The sequence below is a fragment of the Phyllobates terribilis genome, unplaced genomic scaffold (assembly GCF_046119375.1).
Source record: "Phyllobates terribilis strain yellow unplaced genomic scaffold, ASM4611937v1 Scaffold_3__8_contigs__length_932513732, whole genome shotgun sequence".
In the NCBI taxonomy this organism is placed as follows: domain Eukaryota; kingdom Metazoa; phylum Chordata; class Amphibia; order Anura; family Dendrobatidae; genus Phyllobates; species Phyllobates terribilis.
In genome coordinates, this window is record NW_027362763.1 from 408072001 (window position 1) to 408093162 (window position 21162).

Genomic DNA, 21162 nt, shown 5'->3' on the forward strand with positions numbered 1-21162 from the left:
TAACTAGTTTACACCGGGATGTGTAACTTTGTGTAACTTTCCATCACGCGCCGAGCTTATGATAATATGACCATATGTGTGTTTCCGTAATAATTGTACTAACATTGGGTTAAGCTTGTAGCTTGGCTGTAGGTGATTGGTTATTGATATACTCAAAACAATATATAATGATAAGTAGAATAAACGGGGTTAGAGATTCTCCGAATCCTCCCATACAGAGCTCTGTCTCCGTTTGGTTTTCTGTTGGATTGCGCAATCAACCTTGCAACATAGAAATTTGACACTCACTTGGTCAACTGTGAAGGGTCGTTGTTGCCCTCCCCTCAACAATGTCATTTGGCATAGCTTGGGCCAACCCAGTACGGATGTAGTGGAAATCACGGTTGTGGTGTTGGCACAGATGAAGGACCTCTGCACCCCTCTGCACAGTTTTGAAATGGCTACTAAGATAGTTAGTGCTATTGATGCCATCATCAACATCACTATTCCGCTCATCTACATGCTGGAGCACACTTTGAATAGTCTGCGGGAGGAGATGGTGGTACCAGAGGAAGAGGAGAAAGCATAGGAGGATGTGGAAGGGATAATAATATCTCTAAGTTCCAGACTGTCGTCGCACAGGTGGGTGCCCAGGGAGGGTGGATTACAGTGAAAAAAGGGAGCTTGTGGTACTAGACAAACTTTTAATAAAGATACAGGAGCCTAGGAAGAAATGGAAGTGGACAAAATTCTGTGAGTTGTTTCAGTCATTTTATAGACTAGCCCATGCACCAGCAAAACACAGTACAAATCTGATGCGTAGTGAATGACTAGAGAAGATGGTGCAGGAGTATCTCAATCTAAATATCAATGCCACCAGGGGGGTTTGGACCTTTTTGAATTTTGGTCTAGAAAAGTGGCCTGAGCTCACCTGTCATGCACTGGAGGTTTTGTCATGGCCGGCAGCCAGAGTTCTCTCAAAAAGTATCATCAGCACTGCTGGTGGTGTCCTGACGGAGAAGTGCATTCGGCTGTCCCCTGAATGTGTAGACCACCTAACTTTCATCAAGATGAACAAGTCATCAATCTCCAATGACTTTTGCTCTCCAGTCACAGACTGGGCAGACTAGGCGATGGTGTCGTTTATAGTGTGCTGCATTGATGTCACATTATTGCAGTCTGAGACACCTTTGTCGTGGCTTCTGTGCCTGCTGGTCCTACTGCTGCTGATGTTACTGACAATTTTTTGAAATGTGGATACTCCAAGTTGGGTTTCCATCTGGTGGGTTGACTGTAGTGGAACGGGTGTCAGAGCCTCATTGTACTATTTCTACTTTGTGGAATTAATGGCACAATAATAATGAGTAAACCAAATAAATAAATAAAAATTGATGCCACTTTAGTGGTGTCTGCCCATAATTTTTGGAAATGTTTGGACTTCAAGTTGGGTCTCCTTCATGTGTATTACCTGAATTTGGCAGAGTTCTCAGCGCACAAGGCCTACACGTCTCACTCATCCACATGTTACTGATCAAAGATTAAGCTAGAAATGCTGGTCCAAGCCCTGTCCCATGGTGAAATTTGGCTTGGTTTCAGAACCACACTATTAGCACAAACAATTTAGATTATGAAATCAGGACTTCTGGATGGAGCAAAATATCAGCACAAAATAATTAAAAGCTCAAATGTGGCCTGGTTTCTGCAGCACGCTAGTAGCAGAAAAAACATAGATTTTCTAATGTGGACCCCTGGATGGAACAGAATATCAGCACAAAATAATTAAAAGCTCAAATGTGGCCTTATCTCTAAAGCACGGTAGTAGCAGACAAAATTTAGATTTTTTTAATGTGGACTCCTGGATGGAGCAGAATATCAGCAAAAAAATAATTAGAAGCTCAGATGTGACTTAGTTTATGTAGCACAGTAGTACCAGACATATAGATATTCTAAGGTGAACTCCTGAATGGAGCAGAATATCAGCACAAAAGAATTAAAAGCTCAAATGTGGCCTAATTTCTGTAGCAGACAAAATTTACATTTTCTAATGTGGACTCCTGGATGGAGAGGAATATCAGCACAAAAGAATTAAAAGCTCAAATGTGGCCTGGTTTCTGTAGCATGGTAGTACCAGACAGTAAAAACGCTCGGGGTTATGGTATGAACATGAATCCGAATGTGCAATGTTCGTGACGAATTCCAGATTGGCGAATGTTTTCCACTCATCTCTACTTACAATCTACAATGACATACTGACAATCTACAATGAGGTGGTGGTATATACTATTTATGAAATTAATTATATATACAGTCATCAACATTGAAATTGCAACACCAAGAAGGACATGCCTTAAGCTTATGCAATTCAAAAAAGTAGCAGGTGTCACCGAATTCTGCAAATTATCAAAACTTTCAAGCACTTAGGTCCAATCTCTTGCATGTGAGAGGGACATAAAAGCCAAATTGAGAGCTTATTTTGTAGCAACATGAAACTTCAAAGATTGGATCAAGTCTTATGGGGTGATTTGATGACTACTTCTGTTAATTTTAGATTTGGCAGGTATTGCCACTTGTTGCAAACTTAGAAGGATAGAATTCTTGAACTAAGAGATCTTGGTTTTATCACTGCAGCACACAGGCACATATCAGCACTATTCAACACCCTGTAACATACCTGGTGGAGGGCTTGCATAGTGCACCATCTCTCACTATGCAAGATCGCAAACTTGATCTTCAGTCCAGTCTGCTAGCCTGGCTTCTATTCATGCTGTCTGTTTGTCTCTGTTCTGACTGCTTTGGGCGTTGTCCCGGTTACTTCTTGTTTCTTGTAGCTGCTGTGGGCACACCCCTAATGCGTCCTCAGCCTATTGCTGTCTGTCACTGGATATTTAAACCAGCTTCACCTGGAAGCTGATGCCTGAGCAACGCTTTCATTCAGTCTGCTCCTTGATTCTGAATGTGCCAGGTCCTGTTCTGTTCTTGTCTATTTCCACCACTCTGGGGACTGTATTCCCAGACTGGCTCCTGTATCTCTTTCAGTAGCAGTTCCTGTCTGAACTGTACCCTAGCCTGTTCGTCCCACCTTCTAGGGGCCCCATACCTAGATCTGTTATCTGTGTTTTCTTGCCTGTCTGTCTGCCTTCCTGGAGGCTGTATTTCCAGGCCAGTCTGAACACGCTCCTAGCCTGTTTGTCCCGCTTTCTAGGGGCCGCATACCTAGATCTGTTATCTGTGCTTTCTTGCCTGTCTGTCCGCCTTCCTAGAGGCTGTATTTCCAGGCCAGTCTGAACTCGCTCCTAGCCTGTTCGTTCCGCCTTTTCTGGGGGCCGCATACCCAGACTCGCTCCTGTATCTCGCTGCAGTGTCAGTTCCTCTCTGAACACTCAGTTACTGTCTGAACACTCTCCTAGCCTGTTGCCTGTCTTTCTGTATGTCCGTACCTTCCCTTTTTCTGCAGAGTCTGAACCTGCACCTAACTCCTACTCGTTGTCGCTGTACTTCTGTTTCTGAGTTTAGAGTCCACTCGCTACTTCATTGCAAGTATCTTGTGTGTATCTGGTTCTGCCTTTGCCTTCCAGTCTGTTCCATGTGAACAGAGCCCTGTCCCCTCTGCTCTGCCCTTGCTCACCGCTCCGGCGGTTTCTGCCCGCTCTGCCTTGCTCAACACTCCAGGCGGTCTCGCTCACCGATCCAGACGGTCTTGCTCTGCGCTACCTTGGCTAACCGCTTCAGGCGGTCCTGCTCTGCCCTGCCTTTGCTCATCGCTCCAGGCGGTCTCACGCTGCTCTGCCTTTGCTCACCGCTCCAGGCGGTCCTGCTCTGCCCTGCCTTTGCTCGCCACTCCAGGCGGTCTCGCTCTGCTCTGCCTTTGCTCGCCGCTCCAGGCGGTCTCGCTCTGCTCTGCCTTTCCTCGCCGCACCAGGCGGTCTCGCTCTGCTCTGCCTTTGCTCGCCGCTCCAGGCGGTTTCGCTCTGCTCTGCCTTTGCTCGCCGCTCCAGGCGGTCTCGTTCTGCTCTGCCTTTGCTCGCCGCTCCAGGCGGTCTCGTTCTGCTCTGCCTTTGCTCACCGCTCCAGGCGGTCTCGCTCTGCTCTGCCTTTGCTCGCTGCTCCAGGCGGCCTCACTCTGCTCTGCCTTTGCTCTCTGCTCCAGGCGGCCTCGCTCTGCTCTGCCTTTGCTCTCCGCTCCAGGCGGTCTCGCTCTGCTCTGCCTTTGCTCTCCGCTCCAGGCGGCCTCGCTCTGCTCTGCTTGTCTACCACATCTGCGGTTCTGTTCCTGAGTCCCAGTCTGTACTGGACCTTATCCAGTCTGTGCTCCAACCTGCTAGTGCCTCCCTGTCGGCACTCCAGTCGTGCTTGCCAGTACTCCCTGCCTGCATACCAGTCATGCTTACCAGTGCCCGCCTGTCTGCATACCTGCCTGGCCTGCTTAAACCCACCACTCAGTGTGCCAGCCTAACCTGCCTGTTCCTGTATTCTCCTGTGTGGGTCAACAGCCGTGTCCGGGGTCTGACCTGGAGTAGCACCTGTTTCCTCTGCTCGGTTCCTCCCAGGTGCACTGGCGTCGTTAGCCGTCGTGCGACCTTGGTCAGATCGGGTAGATACTTAGTTACGCCCCTCCAGGCACTCTCCGGTTCATGGTCCAGTGGGATCACTAAACACGCACACGCCAGTCAGTCCGGGCGTGTGCATCACACTCTCCCAGTGGTTGGAAGAACAACGACAAACTAGAATGATAGTAAAAAGTGAAGCTCTTCTTAAACATATTGTAAGTTTAGAGGAATGGTACATTGTGATCCATTCTGTACTGCAAGTGAAATTGCACATCATATACTAAGAATAAGGTTTCAAACAGTGTATATAAACCATCAGAAGGCATTTACACAATATTGGGCTAGAAAACAGATATCTAGCTACAGATTTTTCATTTACCTCATGCCTACAGGTGTTTCATTGACCTCTCAAAGGGTATCATGGTGCAGAGCAAGATGGCAATGAAGGGTGGAATGGAGGTGTATATTTTTGGGCCTTTAGCAATGATTCCTGCTTGGTTTGGGTTACAATGATAGCTGCAGATTTGCCTGGAGACTATGAGGGCAATGCCAGGAAGAGTGCATCACAAGGGAATGTCACACCGATCCTAGTCCTAGACAGTTTCGAGAAATAGCCATACTACTGTTCCACGATTGATTCACTCTGCACTGCAAGTGAAATTGATCATCACATACCAAGCCTACGGCATCAGTGTATATACAAACCATGAGAAGGTATTTGTATGATATTGGGCTATGAGCAAGATGTCCAATTACAGGGGCTACATTGACCTTACACACGTGCTCACAAAGGCTATCATGTGGAAGAGAAATATGGCAATGGAGGCTGGAATGGAGGTCTATCCTCTTCATTTATGAGTCCTGCATTTGTCCTGAATGCAGTGATAGCAGTAGACTGGTCAGGAGAGCACATTGACAACACCTGAAAGAGGCCTTCACAAAACAACATCAAACCAAATTATAGTGTGTGGTGGCATGATAGTCAAACCCCTCTAGTTTTCATATCAGGTACAATAACTGTTTGGTATTACATTGATTTAGTCATGGAACCAGTGGTACAGCCATTTATAAAAAGTGTCCTAAGAGCATTTATTCAAAACAATGCCAGTCCACATGTTGTCCATGCTACTCTGAGTAGCCTTTGAGGCCTAAATGGGCTACCATAGCTTGCAGCATCACCAGACTTGTCTCCCATCAAAGTCAGCTGCCAGGAGCAGATTTTGGTGATTTGGTCCTATTATGTGCATTCAGCATAGCATAATATTCCTCAGATAACAATTATTAATCTCATTGATTGTATACTAAGGTATGTAAGAGCATTTTTATTTGCTCTTGGTGCACATATTTGATCTTTTATATTTTTTTTATTCGCATAACATTAGCATGTCTATGGTTCCGGTGATTACCATAATTACATGCCTTTTGTAATATTGCTTAATATTAATATTTTCCATAGAAAAACATGCTTTCATGGTGCAGTTTTTGACTGCCTGTTGCTAAACAGGAACATTACCAGAGGTGTTCCATAGTTATTAAATTGACCTAATTAAATTTCGTTCATATTGTAAAAAACTGCTGTCAAAACTTTTCAGCTTAAAAACTGTATTTTGTCAACCACGCACTTTATTTCGGCTGCTTTACCTGGTCATATTTTCAGTACCTTGAATGCATGTTTATTCATAACTGTTTTTGCGAGCAGAAACGTGCAGAGTTAGTTTAATGCAACAGAAATGGATTTCTGCAAACCCTGTTGAAGTTAATTTGACAGTTCCAGAAATTTCAGCAACGAATAGATCTTTAGACATTATTAATATCTCTTACTTTCTACCATCTGAGACACAATAGAACAATATAGGGCGCTATTTGTCACTGATATTTTGGAGAACACTGTCTGATATTGTTCTCTTGGACTGCCTCTATGGCACAATTTTTTTGTACAGTATTGGAGGGCTTCACCACAAATCCAGTAATAGGGATAGATGAGGCAACAACTGACTCAACAGAATTGGGGATAGCAACAGGATAGGAAGGTTGGGGATAGGTGGGGATGCAGAACATGTGAGAAGTCAAATATCTCTGTGTTGCCAACACAATGGGCAAGTCATGGCAGTGACAAAGAGAAGTTGTCATGGTGGTCTGGACCAAATAGAAGAGATTTTACTAGTGAGTCACTACATACAGTGCTCAGCATAAATGAGTAAACTGCTTTGAAAAATAAGATTTTAATCAATATATTACAAAATATAAGAATAATTTATATATTGCAAAATATATTTTTTTCCATTCAAGAGCAACCTCTTTTAGAGTCTGGATGCTTGATGGAGAGTGATGCTCAACTTGTCTCTTCATAATTACTTTTAAGACATCATACATTTCTGAAGCCATTAGTTCCAAAAACATGTATCGTGATCTCATCACTCAGAGTATTGAGTCTCTGTAGTCTTCTACAATTTCCCAGGGTCCATGCTGAAAAAAAGGAGGACTTTTTTGTGCATGCACTTCAGTAGAGGGTTACTTTGTGGACGTCACCCATGCATGACATTCCTATGCACTGTGCGCCGTTTTGTGTCACAGAAAACAATTAGCCCCGGTTTGGCATTTTACTTCTTTAGCTGACTGCAGTGAACTTGCAAGTCAATTTTCATCAACCGTTCCCATCAGAAGACTCTGCTGTTTAGGTATTATCTTCATTGGTCTGCCTGGACATCTCTGTGAGATAGTTGCAATTCCATTTTTGTTACGTCTTTGTATCACTTTTGCTACAGTATTCTGACAGACATGCAAAACTTTGCTGATCATCTTGTAGCTTTCACCTTCGTTGTGTAAAGAAACTATTTTCTTTCTAGGTTGTCATTGCACTTCCATGTGGTGCTGTTGCTGACAGCATAAAAGCGAAGGGGGTTTTCTTTCTTAAGTAACAATCTTTTAAAGTCAACTGTCTGCTGGACACCTGTTTAATGAATAATTAGACTTACCTGTGGCTGTAAACTTGTTAATTTGTATTTTGCAGCCTAAACTTAAGATTTGCTCTTAAAACTTTAATTGGGGTGTACTCTTTTTTTGTAACACAATCTTGAATGAATGTTAGGAAAATTACTTTTTTTGGATGTGCAAAATAATAAATCATGTCTGCAATCATATTCGTGGGAGCATTTTACAAAATAGTATCTCATAGAAAATGTTGATTCAGAAAGGAAACAAGGTTTTCTGACAAATCTGTTGGAGTGTGCTCATTTATGCTGATCACTGTATAACAGCACTATTATTCCTTATTAGTGATGAGCGAACGTGCTCGCCACTGCTCGGTACTCGCCCGAGCATCACTGTGCTTGACAAGCTCGGCGAGTATTTCCAGGTTGCTCGGGCGGGAACTCAAGTCCCCTCCCTGTATGTTTGGCGCTCTTTGGAGAGCAAATGAACATTCAGGGATTGCCTGCCACGCAGTGTAATGCCATAGCTATGTTGGTTGTGGGCATTACAGCGATTGGCTGGCCGTACAGTGTCATCAGGTCTATATAAGACCTGGCACCGCTATGCTCGTCACAGTCTACACCGGAATCAGGCAGAGTAGGAAGAGCTGATGCTGAGTCAGGGAGAGATTTGCTTGTTTATAGTTAATATACTGTAGGTATTCCACAACATGTATATATATATCCAACTGAACTAACAGTCCTTCTGAGGACTAATCCAGCTGCATATAATCAATGCTAGGCAGGCAGGCAGTGTATGTGACAGACTGTAGTGTATGATACAGCACAGGAGGGTCCATTGAATGTCCTGTTTGCTGCTGTTGTAATAATTACAGATATTTGTAGATATAGCCCCAGATATCAGGGGCCAGGACAATTTTTTTTTATCTTAATCCTGGTTATTTGCTTAAAAAGCAATCCAGAGTACACCATTTTTCTGCTCCATTTGCTTGTTCTCACTGCACAATAAAGCCAGATCTGTTCTATATTTCTGCGATAAAAATCCAGAAATTTAAACTGAATGTGGAAAATCTTGGCCTCCTTTTCCATTCTGTTGCAGTGAGTCAGTCAAGCAATTCACATGAGGCATCAGTGAAGAATAGTATTAGTAAATTATAAGCCTGCTATATAAAACCGTGGCTCTCTGTAGATTTAACACCTATAAGATGACATTTCTTACATTTTCATTACGTTGCAGTGTGTCGGTTAAGCTATTCACACTAGGTGTCTGTGAAGAATAATATTAGCAAATTACAGGCCTGCTATTTAAAACCGTGGTTCTCTGTGAGACATAACACATATAACTGCGTTCCAAAATCAGCCATTTCTCGTGAACGTGGAGGGTGACCGCAGTACATCATTATTGAACCCAGAGCAGTGTCAAAAGGTTGTTGGTTGGATAGCAGATAATGCTTACAGTCACTTTGCCAACACCACCACCACCACCTTGTCTTCCACAAGGTCAAGTCTCAGTAGCCGTGAGTTTGGACCGCATATTCCTCACCCTGATCCTCCTTCCTCCCACCATGCAGAGTGCTCAGAGACAACTGATCCCACACTTGGACACTCAGAACAGCTGTTCACTTTTCCAATTGTAGATTCAGGCTACTCGCTCGGCCAGCCTCAAGCGAGTCATGAGCAGAACACGTGTAGCGATGCCCAAATATTGGAGTAGCCACAGTCACACAAAGGCGATGGCGGTTAAGTGCAATTACTGTCGCAAGAGGTGGATAATGATGATGATGAGACACCATTGCCAGAAAGTTAGGAGGAGGACCAGGGTGCGGAAGTGGAAAATGAGGTGGTGGATGATATAGTAACTGACCCAACCTGGCAGGGGGACATACAGAGCAAGGACAGCAGCACACAGGGGAGGGGGGGAGGCGTAGCACCACAACAGGCAGGAAGAAGCAGTGTGGTGGCCTCAGACACAAGGCAGGAAAGCGTTCCTCGTAACGCCAACACAAAGGAAGTTGCCAGTGCAACTCTGAGGTCTTCCCGAGTCTGGTTATTTTTTAAAGACTCTGCAGATAACCCCAAAAAGGCCATTTGCACCACCTGCCAGGACAGAATCAGTAGGGGTAGCAAAACTAGCATACTGACCACCACCAGCATGATCAAGCACATGGCAGCAAAGCACCCGACTAAGTGGGCCGAACCCCAGAGTCCAGCAACAGTGTCTGTGGGTGCCACCACTCCTTGTTCCGTTGTGAGTGCACGCCAATCCCCTATCCATGACGCATGCCAAGATACCTCCCACCCTGCACCTGTTGTTGAACACTCTCAACTAGCACCATCAGCAAGCACGTCCACGTCATTGTTCCAGCGCAGCATTCAGTTGTCCCTACCCCAGTCCTTGGAACGCGAGCGCAAGTACGCATCCAACGCCTCACAGGCCACACTACTAAATTCACACATTTTGCGAATGCTTGCTCTCAAAATGTTGCCTTTTCGGCTTGTGGAGACGGAAGCTTTCCGCAACCTGATGGCGGCGGCCGTCCCTTGGTACTCGGTCCCCAGCTGCCACTATTTCTCCTGGTGTGCCATCCCCACATTACATGAGGACGTGTCCCATAACATTAGACGTGCCCTCAACAACGTAGTTACTGAGAAAGTCCACCTAACCATGGACACATGGATAAGTGCTTGAGAGCAGGAACTGTACATCTCGCTGATGGCACACTGGGTTAATATAATGGAAGACGGGAACCAGTTGGACCTTGGGATGGACCACGTCCTCCTGACGCTGAGGATTGCGGGCCCTGGGTCAATCAGGGTTGCCCCCCACATTCTAAAGCTCCTGCACCTCCTCCTCTTCAGCCTCCATCTCCGAAATGACCACTCCAGCTGGAAGCACTGCAGCACTGCCGCGGCCAAGCGGCAACAGTCTGTGCTGAAGCTAATATGCTTAGGTGACAAACTGCACAACGCTGAAGAGTTGTGTACAGCTCTGAAAGAGCAGGCAGATCTGTGGCTGACATCACTGACCCTACAGCCAGGCATGGTCGTGTGTGACCATGGCCAGAACCTGGTGGCGGCTCTGAGGCGAGGCGAGCTCACACACGTACCATGCCAGTCCCATGTGCTTAACCTTGTAGTTCAGCGGTTTCTCAAAACCTACCCGGATCTACTTGTCAAAGTACACCGCCTGTGTGCCCATTTTAGAAAGTCAACTACAGCTTCCACCGCCCTCGCCGTGCTTCAGCAGAGTATGAAGCTTCCAGCTCACCGACTAATCTGCAATGTCCCCACGCATTAGAAATCTACATTGCAGATGTTGGGAAGCATTTGTGAGCAGAAGAGGGCAGTTGTTGACTAAGAGCATCAACAAGGCCATCGGTGTTCAGTTCAGACTCCACACATAAGACCTCGGGAGTGGACATGGATGTCAGACATATGTACCATCCTCCAAAACTCCATCACGATGGTGAGTGGTGATGACTACATAATTAGCATCACCATCCTGCTTCTCTGTCTTCTGAAATGCTCTCTACTCACAATTAAAGTAGATGTATTGCACGATGAGATGGAGAAAGGAACCATACAGGGTGATTCCACATAGCCCAGCCTCATCTCATCCCAGTGTGGATAGGGTGACATTGAGGAAGTGGAGGAGGAGGAAGAACAGCTTCCTGTGCTATAGACTGTACTACCTGCACAACTGTCATACCGCCGGTTCAGCGTGGATGGCCTGAGGACAGGGAGGAAGAGGAAGAGGAGGAGGAGGAGAGCATGGTCAGTCCTTTTGTTGAGGACACGGAATTCTTGCCTCTTTGCAGTTTGGCACACATGGCTGAGTTTACGTTACACTGCCTTTCCTGTGACCCTCGCGTTGTCCAAATTTTGGGTGACAGTCATTACTGGTTGGAGACACTTCTAGACCCACGCTACAAGGAGAACTTTCTGTTTCTTATTCCCGCGCAGGACTGGCCTAATAAAATTGGGCAGTACAAGAAGGCCCTTGTTGCAGAATTATTTAAAAAATTCCCATCTGAAACGCTGGCGGCAGAGGTCACAGTTTGTACCAAGGAGTACAGGTGAGAGAGACACAAATGCAATCCAGCAGAGGCAGAGGAACACTGTCAAAGTTCTGGTAGCGCTTTCTCAGACCCTCCCATCGCACAAGCCCAGATGCACGGGGTACTTTTCCAAGGAGGGAAAAGTTGCGGAAGATGCTGAGGGAGTACATTGCCAACCATACCAACATCCTCCGTGATTCTTCTGTGCCTTATAATTATTGGGTATCCAAGCTGGAAACGTGGCATGAACTGGCTCTCTATGCCTTCGAGGTTCTGGCCTGCCCTGCCGCTAGCGTTTTGTCAGAACAGATTTTTAGTGCTGCCGGTGGAATTATAACCGATAGGCGCATCCACCTGTCAACTGAAGATGTTGACAGGCTGATTCTTATAAAAATGAACAAGGGCTAGATTGGGCCAGACTTCTCAACACCACCGAATGATAGCAGCGTAACAAACTCAAATACAGTGTCTTTTTTTTGGGAGGTCTAACTCTATTCCCTTGCACCTCTGTCTTCACACCGAGACATGGGTATATGCTTCCTGAGTTTGTCTATTTGCTCTTGTCCTCCTCCACATCCTCATCTTCCACCACATCACCACCATATGTACCATATCAACATATCTACGTCTCTTGCAAGGGGCATTAAAGTTCCTCCAAAATTTTTATCAGCCGTTGCTTCCCTGCATAGGTAAACAGTATAGGAGACCCTCTAATGGGAATATGTCGTTGCTGAAGCTCTCCTCTATGTGTCTTTAAATTGATAGTGGGGTTTTTCCTAAATTTTGGCAGCCGTTGGACTCACTGCATACCCTATAACTGAATAGCAGACTCTCTCCTTTCTAATGGGAACATGTCGTACTTGTTACTGTGGCCCAGCTCTATGTGTCTTAAAATTTAGGTTTTTCCCAAATTTTGGCAGCCGTTGCAGTCACAGCATGGTCATTACCACTATAGGAGACCCGCTCCTTTATAATGGGAACATTTTTTTTACTGAGATTCTCCTCTATGTCTCTTCAAAGGGGTATTGGGTTGCGTCCAAATTTTTGGCAGCCCTTGCGGTTACTGCTTATGCAATAACAGTATAGGAAACCCACTCGTTAATAATAGGACCCACAAAGCATAGCCAGTTGATGGCTCACTAACAATAGCGAGGGCCGCCTTATAAAAATAGGCTTTGTGACTTTGAGTCCCTCCATCATAAATGAAACAGGATGTGTCTGATGATGTGTCACACACCACATGGCCAGATAAGGTTGTAAAATGTTAAAATTACATTTGCCAGTGAATGCATTTGTTTTGGTTGAAAGCAATGCAAAAGTGCAAAAAAGCATCAAAAACGCTACGTGTGAACATAGCCCAAAGTGTGGAGAAGCATTTTTGTTTTTGAATATTTATTTTGCCTTATATACAAGTCATTACCCTGGAAAGGATGTTCCTTAACATATTTCCCAGGAAAATCCATTTTGGTTTTCGCTTTTGTATGTTTTATTGTGAGTCCGTAAAAGTGGCTTAATACCTCTGACAACATTGTTGACAGCATTGACCTTGGAGCTAGAGATGCTTCCAGGGGTCTTCCCCATCCTGTTCCCATATCATTTGAGCACTGTTCCCATAGATTTGGGTAATTTAAGCACTCTGCAGACCGCTAGGGGGAGCCGCTGGATAAATGCTCGAGTTTCCCATAAACTTACATTGGGCTCATTACTCGGACCGAGCACTCGAGCATCCCAATTTGCTCGACTCGAACAAAGAGTACACAAGCATTTTAGTGCTCGCTCATCACTAATTATAACCCTTCAGTCCCCCGCAATCACATCACAAGGGGGCTGTAAGTGCTGATGACACGATATAAATGCCACTGTCAGTGATTGACAGCCCATTAAGAAAGTTAAAAAATAGCGACCACAGCTAGTGCAGATTGTTGCTGTTAGAGAAAAACACTGGGTCAGTATTACAGCCGGCATCTGCCCTTTGGAGTGGACATAGCTTCACTGTCTCCGTGACGTGCATGAACAGAATGGTGTGGAAAGAGATAAGAATAAATATGAATTTAAAAATACTGTCACAAGGATTACATTATTCTAAGTTTAGAACATTAGTTCTAAAATTTAGTGACAGGTGCCTGGATTATACTAAATTATGTTTTACTGCAAATTGTGGCTGGATTTCAGATAACCCATAATTTTAAATTATTAAGAAATGTTTGCTATGGGGTCCTACTGAGGATACTATTCACCTGGCTCAGGTTAACTGAGAGATCTACAGTGGTACTTGAAAGTATGTTAACTGTTCAAAATTTTCCATATCTCTGCAAACATTTAAACTAAAGCTACCACAGATATTAACAAAAGTCCTAAATGTAGATAATGTGAACCAAACAAATCAACTTCACAATCCATGCTTGTGTAAGTGTATCCTGGCATGAACAAATGAGATTTCTGAGAGCCTCAGAAGAAGAGCTGTTGACACTCATCAGGCTTGAAAAGGTTGAAAAGAACATCTCTAAAGAGTTTTGCTTCACCAATCCATTGTCAGACAGATAGTGTACAATTGTAGGAAATTCAAGACCATCATTAACCTCACCAGGAGGAGGTCATTCCAAGAGCAAAAGCATATAATAATCCGTAAGGTCACCAAGAAACTCAAGGTAACCTCAAAGCAACTAATCACCTTTCTCATTAACTAATAATAATGTTCATGAGTACCATCAGGAGGACACTAAACAACAATGATGTGCATAGCAGAAGTGCAAGGAGAAAGCCACAGCCCTCCAAAAAAATAACAATGCTGTCCATATGTTAATGTTCACCACAGGTTATTGTAATAATGATTTGTTGCCACATGAGTCGAAAATACAGCTTTTTGTTTCAAATGTGTGGACAAAGAGAAGACTGCATTACAGCATAAAAAAAAAGCTCATACCATTTGTGGTAGTGGTATTATTATGGCTTGGGCCTGTTTTGTTCCATCTGTGCAAGGACAGCTTGCCATAATTGATGGAACAATGAATTATACCATCAAATTCTAAAGCAAAATGCCATTGCAGGGCATCTGCATCTATCAGTGAACTTAATCTCTTATAGTGTGGGTCATGCAGCAAGCTAGCTAATGATTCAAAACACACAAAGTGTTCCACAAAAGAATAGTTAACAAAGGAATAAAGTTAAAGTTTTGGAATAGCCAAGTCAAAGTCCTAACCTCAATCCTATATAAATTTAATGGAAGGACCTGAAGCGAGTCTTTTATATGAGTAAACCCACCGAAATAACAAAGTTAAAGCTGCTTTGTAGGAAGGAATGGGCTAAAAAGTTTCTAAGCCGATGTGCACTACTAATAAATTACCAGAAATGTTTAGATAGAGTAATTGCTGAACAAGGGGTTCACACCAAATACTGAAAGCAAAGGATGACATTTTTTTTTGGCACTCACAGGCGTGACATTGTAATTTTTTTCAATGAGGAAAATGATCCAAAGTCTAACCCCTTCGCGTCCTTGGGATTTTCTGTTTTTGCATTTTCGTTTTTTGCTCCCCTTGTTCCCAGAGCCATAGCGTTTTTATTTTTTGGGCAATATGGCCATGTGAGGGTTTATTTTTTGTGGGACGAGTTGTACTTTTTAACGCCATTACTAGTTTTACCATATCGTGTACTGGTAAACAGGAAAAAAAATCCAAGTGCGGTGAAATTGCAAAAAAAATGCAATTCCACAGTTGTTTTTTTGTTTTTTTTCTTTCCACGTTCACTGGATGCTAAAACTGACCTGCCATTCTTATTCTCCAGGTCATTACGAGTTTGTAGACACCCAACATGTATAGGTTCGTTTTTATTTAAAATGGTAAAAAAAAAAATCCAAAGTTTGTAAAAAAAAAATTTAAAAAAGGCACCATTTTCCGAGACCCGTAGCATCTCCATTTTTTGGGATCTGGGGCCGGGCTGACAATTTTATTGATACTATTTTGTGGTAGATACAATGTTTTGATCGCCCGTTATTGCATTTTATTGCAATGTTGCGTCAACCAAAAAAACGTAATTCTGGGGTTTGGAATTTTTTTCTCGTTATGCTGTTTTTATATTGATAGATCGGGCGATTCTGAATGCGGCGATACCAAATATGTGTATGTGGGGTTTATTCTTTACTATTTTATTTTGAATGGGGCAGAAGGGGGGTGATTTAAACTCATGTTTTTTTAATTTTTTTAATATTTTTAAAAACTTTTTTTTACACTTTTTGCATGCTTCAATAGTCTCCATAGGAGACTGGAAGCAGCAACTGTCTGATAGCCTCTGCTACATAGAGGTGATGAACAGATCACCTCTATGTAGCAGAAATACTCCTGTGCTATGAGCACCGACCACTAGGTGGCGCTCATAGTGATCTTTACATGACAACCACTGGGGTCTGCTGCAGACCCAGGGTTGCCATGCCCACCCATCGATGACCCGCGATCATGTGACGGGGTCACCGATGGGCGGGCTAAGTGACGTGCTTCCGGCGCGGCGCTGTTAAATACCGCTGTCAGAGATAGACAGCGGCATTTAACTGGTTAGCAGCAGTGGGTTGATCGCGATTCCACCCGCGGCTGTTGCGGGCACATGTCAGCTGTAATAATCAGCTGACATGTGCTCGGGTTCAGTGCAGGCTGAGCTCCGGAGCCCTCACTGAACTGGGGGTGATGGCCTGGGGCGTACTAATATGCCCCAGGCCAGAAAGGGGCTAATATTATTGACTCACTTGTTTGATTTAGTTATCGTTGGTCTCTTTTAGGACTTCTGTGAAAATCTGTTTTAGCTTTAGGTAAAATTTTTGCATAAATTCTGAAGGATTAACAAAATTTCAAGCACCACAGTGTTTCTAATGGTCAATCGAAAAAGATCATGGTTGAACTCCTTGATGACATACACTGTATATACAGTATGCAAAGAATTAGTGAAATTCACTGTACATGTACAGTATTGTGATAGTATGGGCTCCAAAGATGTGAGCCTACAAAAGTCAAGCGGGTGGGATGAACCTAACAATCCCAAAAGAGCACTCAGAACCATTGTTTGACCTTGGATAATGATTCCTGGCCACAGCTATACCAATATCTTGTCGCTGTCCTTCCCAAAGTAGCTTAGATTGATCAGGAGAGTGTAAACTAGTTGTTACAAAGTATGTATAAGTGCTATGGGTTATAGATTCAAAGAACAAATGCTCCCAGCATAGTAGTCAAGTAATCAATTAGGGTGTCTTTTTTAAATAGGATGGATTATAAAAGTGTTCACCAAAAATGGATCCAAGGGACCCTGTAATTTCCCAGAACATGCTCTGGAGTTCCTGAGAATACAGCAGGAATCACCTGCCAAGATTGCAGTATATAAATTTAGATAAAAAGATAATGGATAACTAATAATGGATAATAACAGATAACTAAAGAAATGTAAGCCTTGAAAAAAGTTTGTTATATTAAATGTATATTACTAGAAATTGTTGTTATTATTATAGGTGGTTAATATACTGTTATATTACTGGTAGGTATAAAATTAGTTATTATTAGGTGATAAATGGTTTAAAATGATTTAAATTATTTAACTTTTTGAAAAGTTTACTATATTTACTCCATTATTTTATCTAAGGTTTGTCTCTACCCAAATACCTATTTATTCTTTTATTCACTATTAAAAAAAAATTTGTCTTACCTTATACCTTTTCCCCCTACCCTTCTTATCCCTAAAAATAAGACAGGTCTTAATTACAGTAAAAAGATTAAGATAAGATATATCAAAGAACAGTGTAATATGATATGTATATGTTTAGTTTTTTTTTTTGTATTTTGTAAAAAAAAAACAATAAAAATCTATCGAAACAAAAGAATTGTAGATGTAAACCAGATTGTATCATTTTCATGGATGACTGGCAAAACAGTCAACATGTCTCAGCCTGAATAAAGTGCTGGACATTATTTAAATATTTTTTTACTTTAAATCATAGCAGCACAATAAGGCTATATTCACGTTGCATTTTTGCTATGTTTTTTTATGCAAACTAAAAGCTGCTTCTAACAGTACTAGCAAAAGCTATGAGATTTCAGAAATTTCATGTGCACACTTTTTTTTTTTCCTGACAGAATTGGAAAACTGTTACGTCTTTGAAAACTGCAGCATGTCAATTCTTTCAGCATTTGTGTAGCATTTTTTCATTCATAGAAAGCAATGAGTAAATGCAAAAAAGCAGCAAAAGTGCAGCCATCAGTTTTTTTAGCATTTTTTGGTGGCTAAAATTGCAGGTACAGCAGGATGTGAAACCCATTTATTTTTGCAGCAGAAGTACAGTTTAATTAAATTAGTGATATTTGTTAAAATAAGCAATGCCTGGCCAATTTAATACCCTAAAAATGTGTCAAAGTAAACAGTGTCCTACAAAGTCAATGCCCTACCTATGTGTTAGGCAATCAATCCCGACCAATTCAACTCCTCCTGCTGTTTTTACATTTGCAATTAAATTATTGTGCTGCTGACTAGGACATAAAAGAAAGTTTTGTTTTCTTTCAGCAATTTTTTTAACTTAGCCCTAACAGCAGCACAAGTTTCTTTCCCTTTCTCATTTACAATGTAACTCATTGTGGGGGTAGATATGGAAACACTTATATAATGGGGGAAGGGTATTTCTCTAGTTTTATTAACAACTCCATCTATCCTATTTGTTGGATAAAAATGAATCCCATTATTGTTCTATTAGTACTAACGGAATTAAGATTAAAGGGGTTTTCTGGGCATAGGTCATCATTAGCAGATCATGAGGATCCAATATCAATCTGATATTGATGACCTGTCCTCTAGACAACTCCTTTAAAATTAGAAATCAAAGCTTACTTGCCCATACAAGCTTCTTTTAAGTAGGAATGGTGAAAGGGTTCACATGAGTGGGATACGATTCAAAGGGAATCACTATGTAGAACTTGATTCAGAGCTATATGCAATTTGCAGGTTAGTAAAATGGGGTAGTGAAGGATATGGTAATATGGAAACCTTAACCTTATTACTGGTGTTTTTCATCTTTACATTACTGTTAAACATCACTAAAAAGAGAGAAAACGACTTAAATAGTTAAGTAAATTTTAGGGTATGAACTCCATTTCTTTGAACTACCCTAATACCAATAGACATCAATATACATCAATGTCAGAAAAACACAATAAGTAGGCAATCGCATTTAAGAAAAAAGCTTATTAGCATAAGGGTATGTTCACACTGATTTTTTTTTACTTACGAAATCTATAAAACAAAGCAACCACAAATATGTTTTTTGGGGGCAGTTTTTGGTACAAAATTTAAAATGGTATTCTCATGTCATTAAATTGCTTTAGTTAAATAACATGAATGCTTTAGTTAGATACTATGAAAATAAGCAAGTTTGCAATTGACTTGATTTTTCTATCTACTTTCATTCTCCTGCAATGAGAACTCTCTTGTTTCAGATTGTATAGCTTGTTTCCACAGAGCAGGGCCATCAGAGCTTGGCTAAGTCTGTGCAATAGCTACATTCCAGTACAGGGGTTAACTCCTAATATCCCAGCCACCTCTCTACAGACCACTGATTTCTACACAGCAGTTAGCTTCTCACCTCCCTCCCACTCCCTCCCTCTCAGCTCCTGACAAACTGCTGTTATTAATACTGCAAAATAATCAGCCTCCACTGTTGGCAATTTACTGTGCATGTCTTTTAATCACACCACTCTCTTGTCCTGAGCTGTGTGCTTCCTCAAATGCCCCATTATCTCTATGTGTAAATATAGTGATAGAAGCGTAGACTCAGAACAAAACACTGGTAGCTGCTTGAGTTCCAGCAGAACTTGTGCTGGGTTTTATAGTTCTACTAATACTACAGTTCTGCTACTCACCAGAACTGTCACTCAAGCAGGAATCCCTGTCCTGCCAGAAACCAGGAAGTGAAAGAGATTAGAAAGCTTTGTGCAGCTCAAGTGACAACTTGAGAATTACTCTTTTAATGTTTTTGTGTGTGGATGTTTTTTCTGCTTTAAGGGTATAGTCACACAGAACTGTTACTTGGATTTTGAAGTGGATTTGCTTCAAAATCCACTTTATAAAATACTCTTTACTACTCTCTGAATGCTCTTTGATGTGGTATTTGAACTGGATCTTCAAAAATTCATGAAAAAAAAATCTGTGTGAATATAATGAATTTAGTGTCCAGATTTTGTACTTTTGGTACAGTGTACACTATAGCCGAGTTTTCCCTGATGACATCTATAGGAAGCTTATTCAAACAGTATATTTAGTGGGTTTTGAAGCATAATCTGGTATAAATTCCACAAAAAAAAACTTTAAATATACCCTTAGACGCCTATTCATTTACCCTGTGGTGGGTGAATTGTACTCTTTTGCACTACAATCATCAGCCTAAATTGCAACTACTAATCTCTCTTTGAAGAAATGTCTTTTAACTTGAAATTAACCAAAGTTTAATTGTCTTTTCCTGAAGATCTTGTGCTTCTTTTGTATTTCAACCAAACAATTTCCCTATTGCAGGATGCTTCATATCTTTGAAATTGAAGCTCTGGGTATAAATGGATTTACAATAGATTGAATATCAGTACCAATTTGCTACGCTATTAGGACCATAGTAATGAAACAATTTTAATTAGTTTTTGACACATTTATAATCTTTATGAATCAATGTAAATTATTTTTGAGCTATAGTTATTTTCACTGTAAAATAATCTTTGTACAGCGAATAAATACATAAGCTAAATATTAACTTTACACATTACTTTAACAATCCTAATACAGATATCATAGGTCAAATGAGTTAGTTATCATTACATAGTCTGCAATAATCAATCAATTTGAAATATATGAGCCCTATGAATTATAGATGCATTTCATAATTGGAAACCATTTATACTACTTACATTCAGACATGAGTTAGCATGAATTTGAGTGTGTCCTTGCTAAATATCTGTCGTTATTTATTTTAGATAGTACAAGTGTAATTCTACATCTCATATTTTAATTATGGCTACATTCCAAAATAATTATTTATTAAAAAGTTTTCAGCATAGTTGATAATTATATGTTAAAAAAAAATTATCATCTGTGCACAAAAGATGAATACATTTTATGCCTGTCAATATTCTCAGCAATCTACAACACGATCAAACCTCCTATGTTGCCTATGACATCACACACTCTTCTTTAGTTAGCTGTAGAGGCATTTGTAAGCTGAACCAATTTTCATAGTCATTATTAACATATGCCTTTTTTATCTCACTGTATTAGCCAGATCCCATTTGGTTATAATGAACTAAACTTAAAACACCAAAGACCCTTATTTCGCTGTAAGGTTAAAGGGTTTGTCCCATAAACAAAGTTAATTTAAATAATAGATCTTGAAATAAAAATAAGTTCCACAATTGGATATGTTAAAGGGAATAGCCGGGACTTTAAAAAAGAGGTATGTAGTTGCTTACAGAGACAACTACCTGTCTGTTGTACGCAACCCCGATCATTGAGCTCTAATGATAGAGATTCAGCTACTCCCTGTCAACAGAGCAGCAGTTTCTCTTCCTGTTCACAGCGCGGGACTACTGGTGTCATGCTGATTGGCATCCGCCTTCTCCCAATTAGGGAGCAGAGAGACTGCTGTCA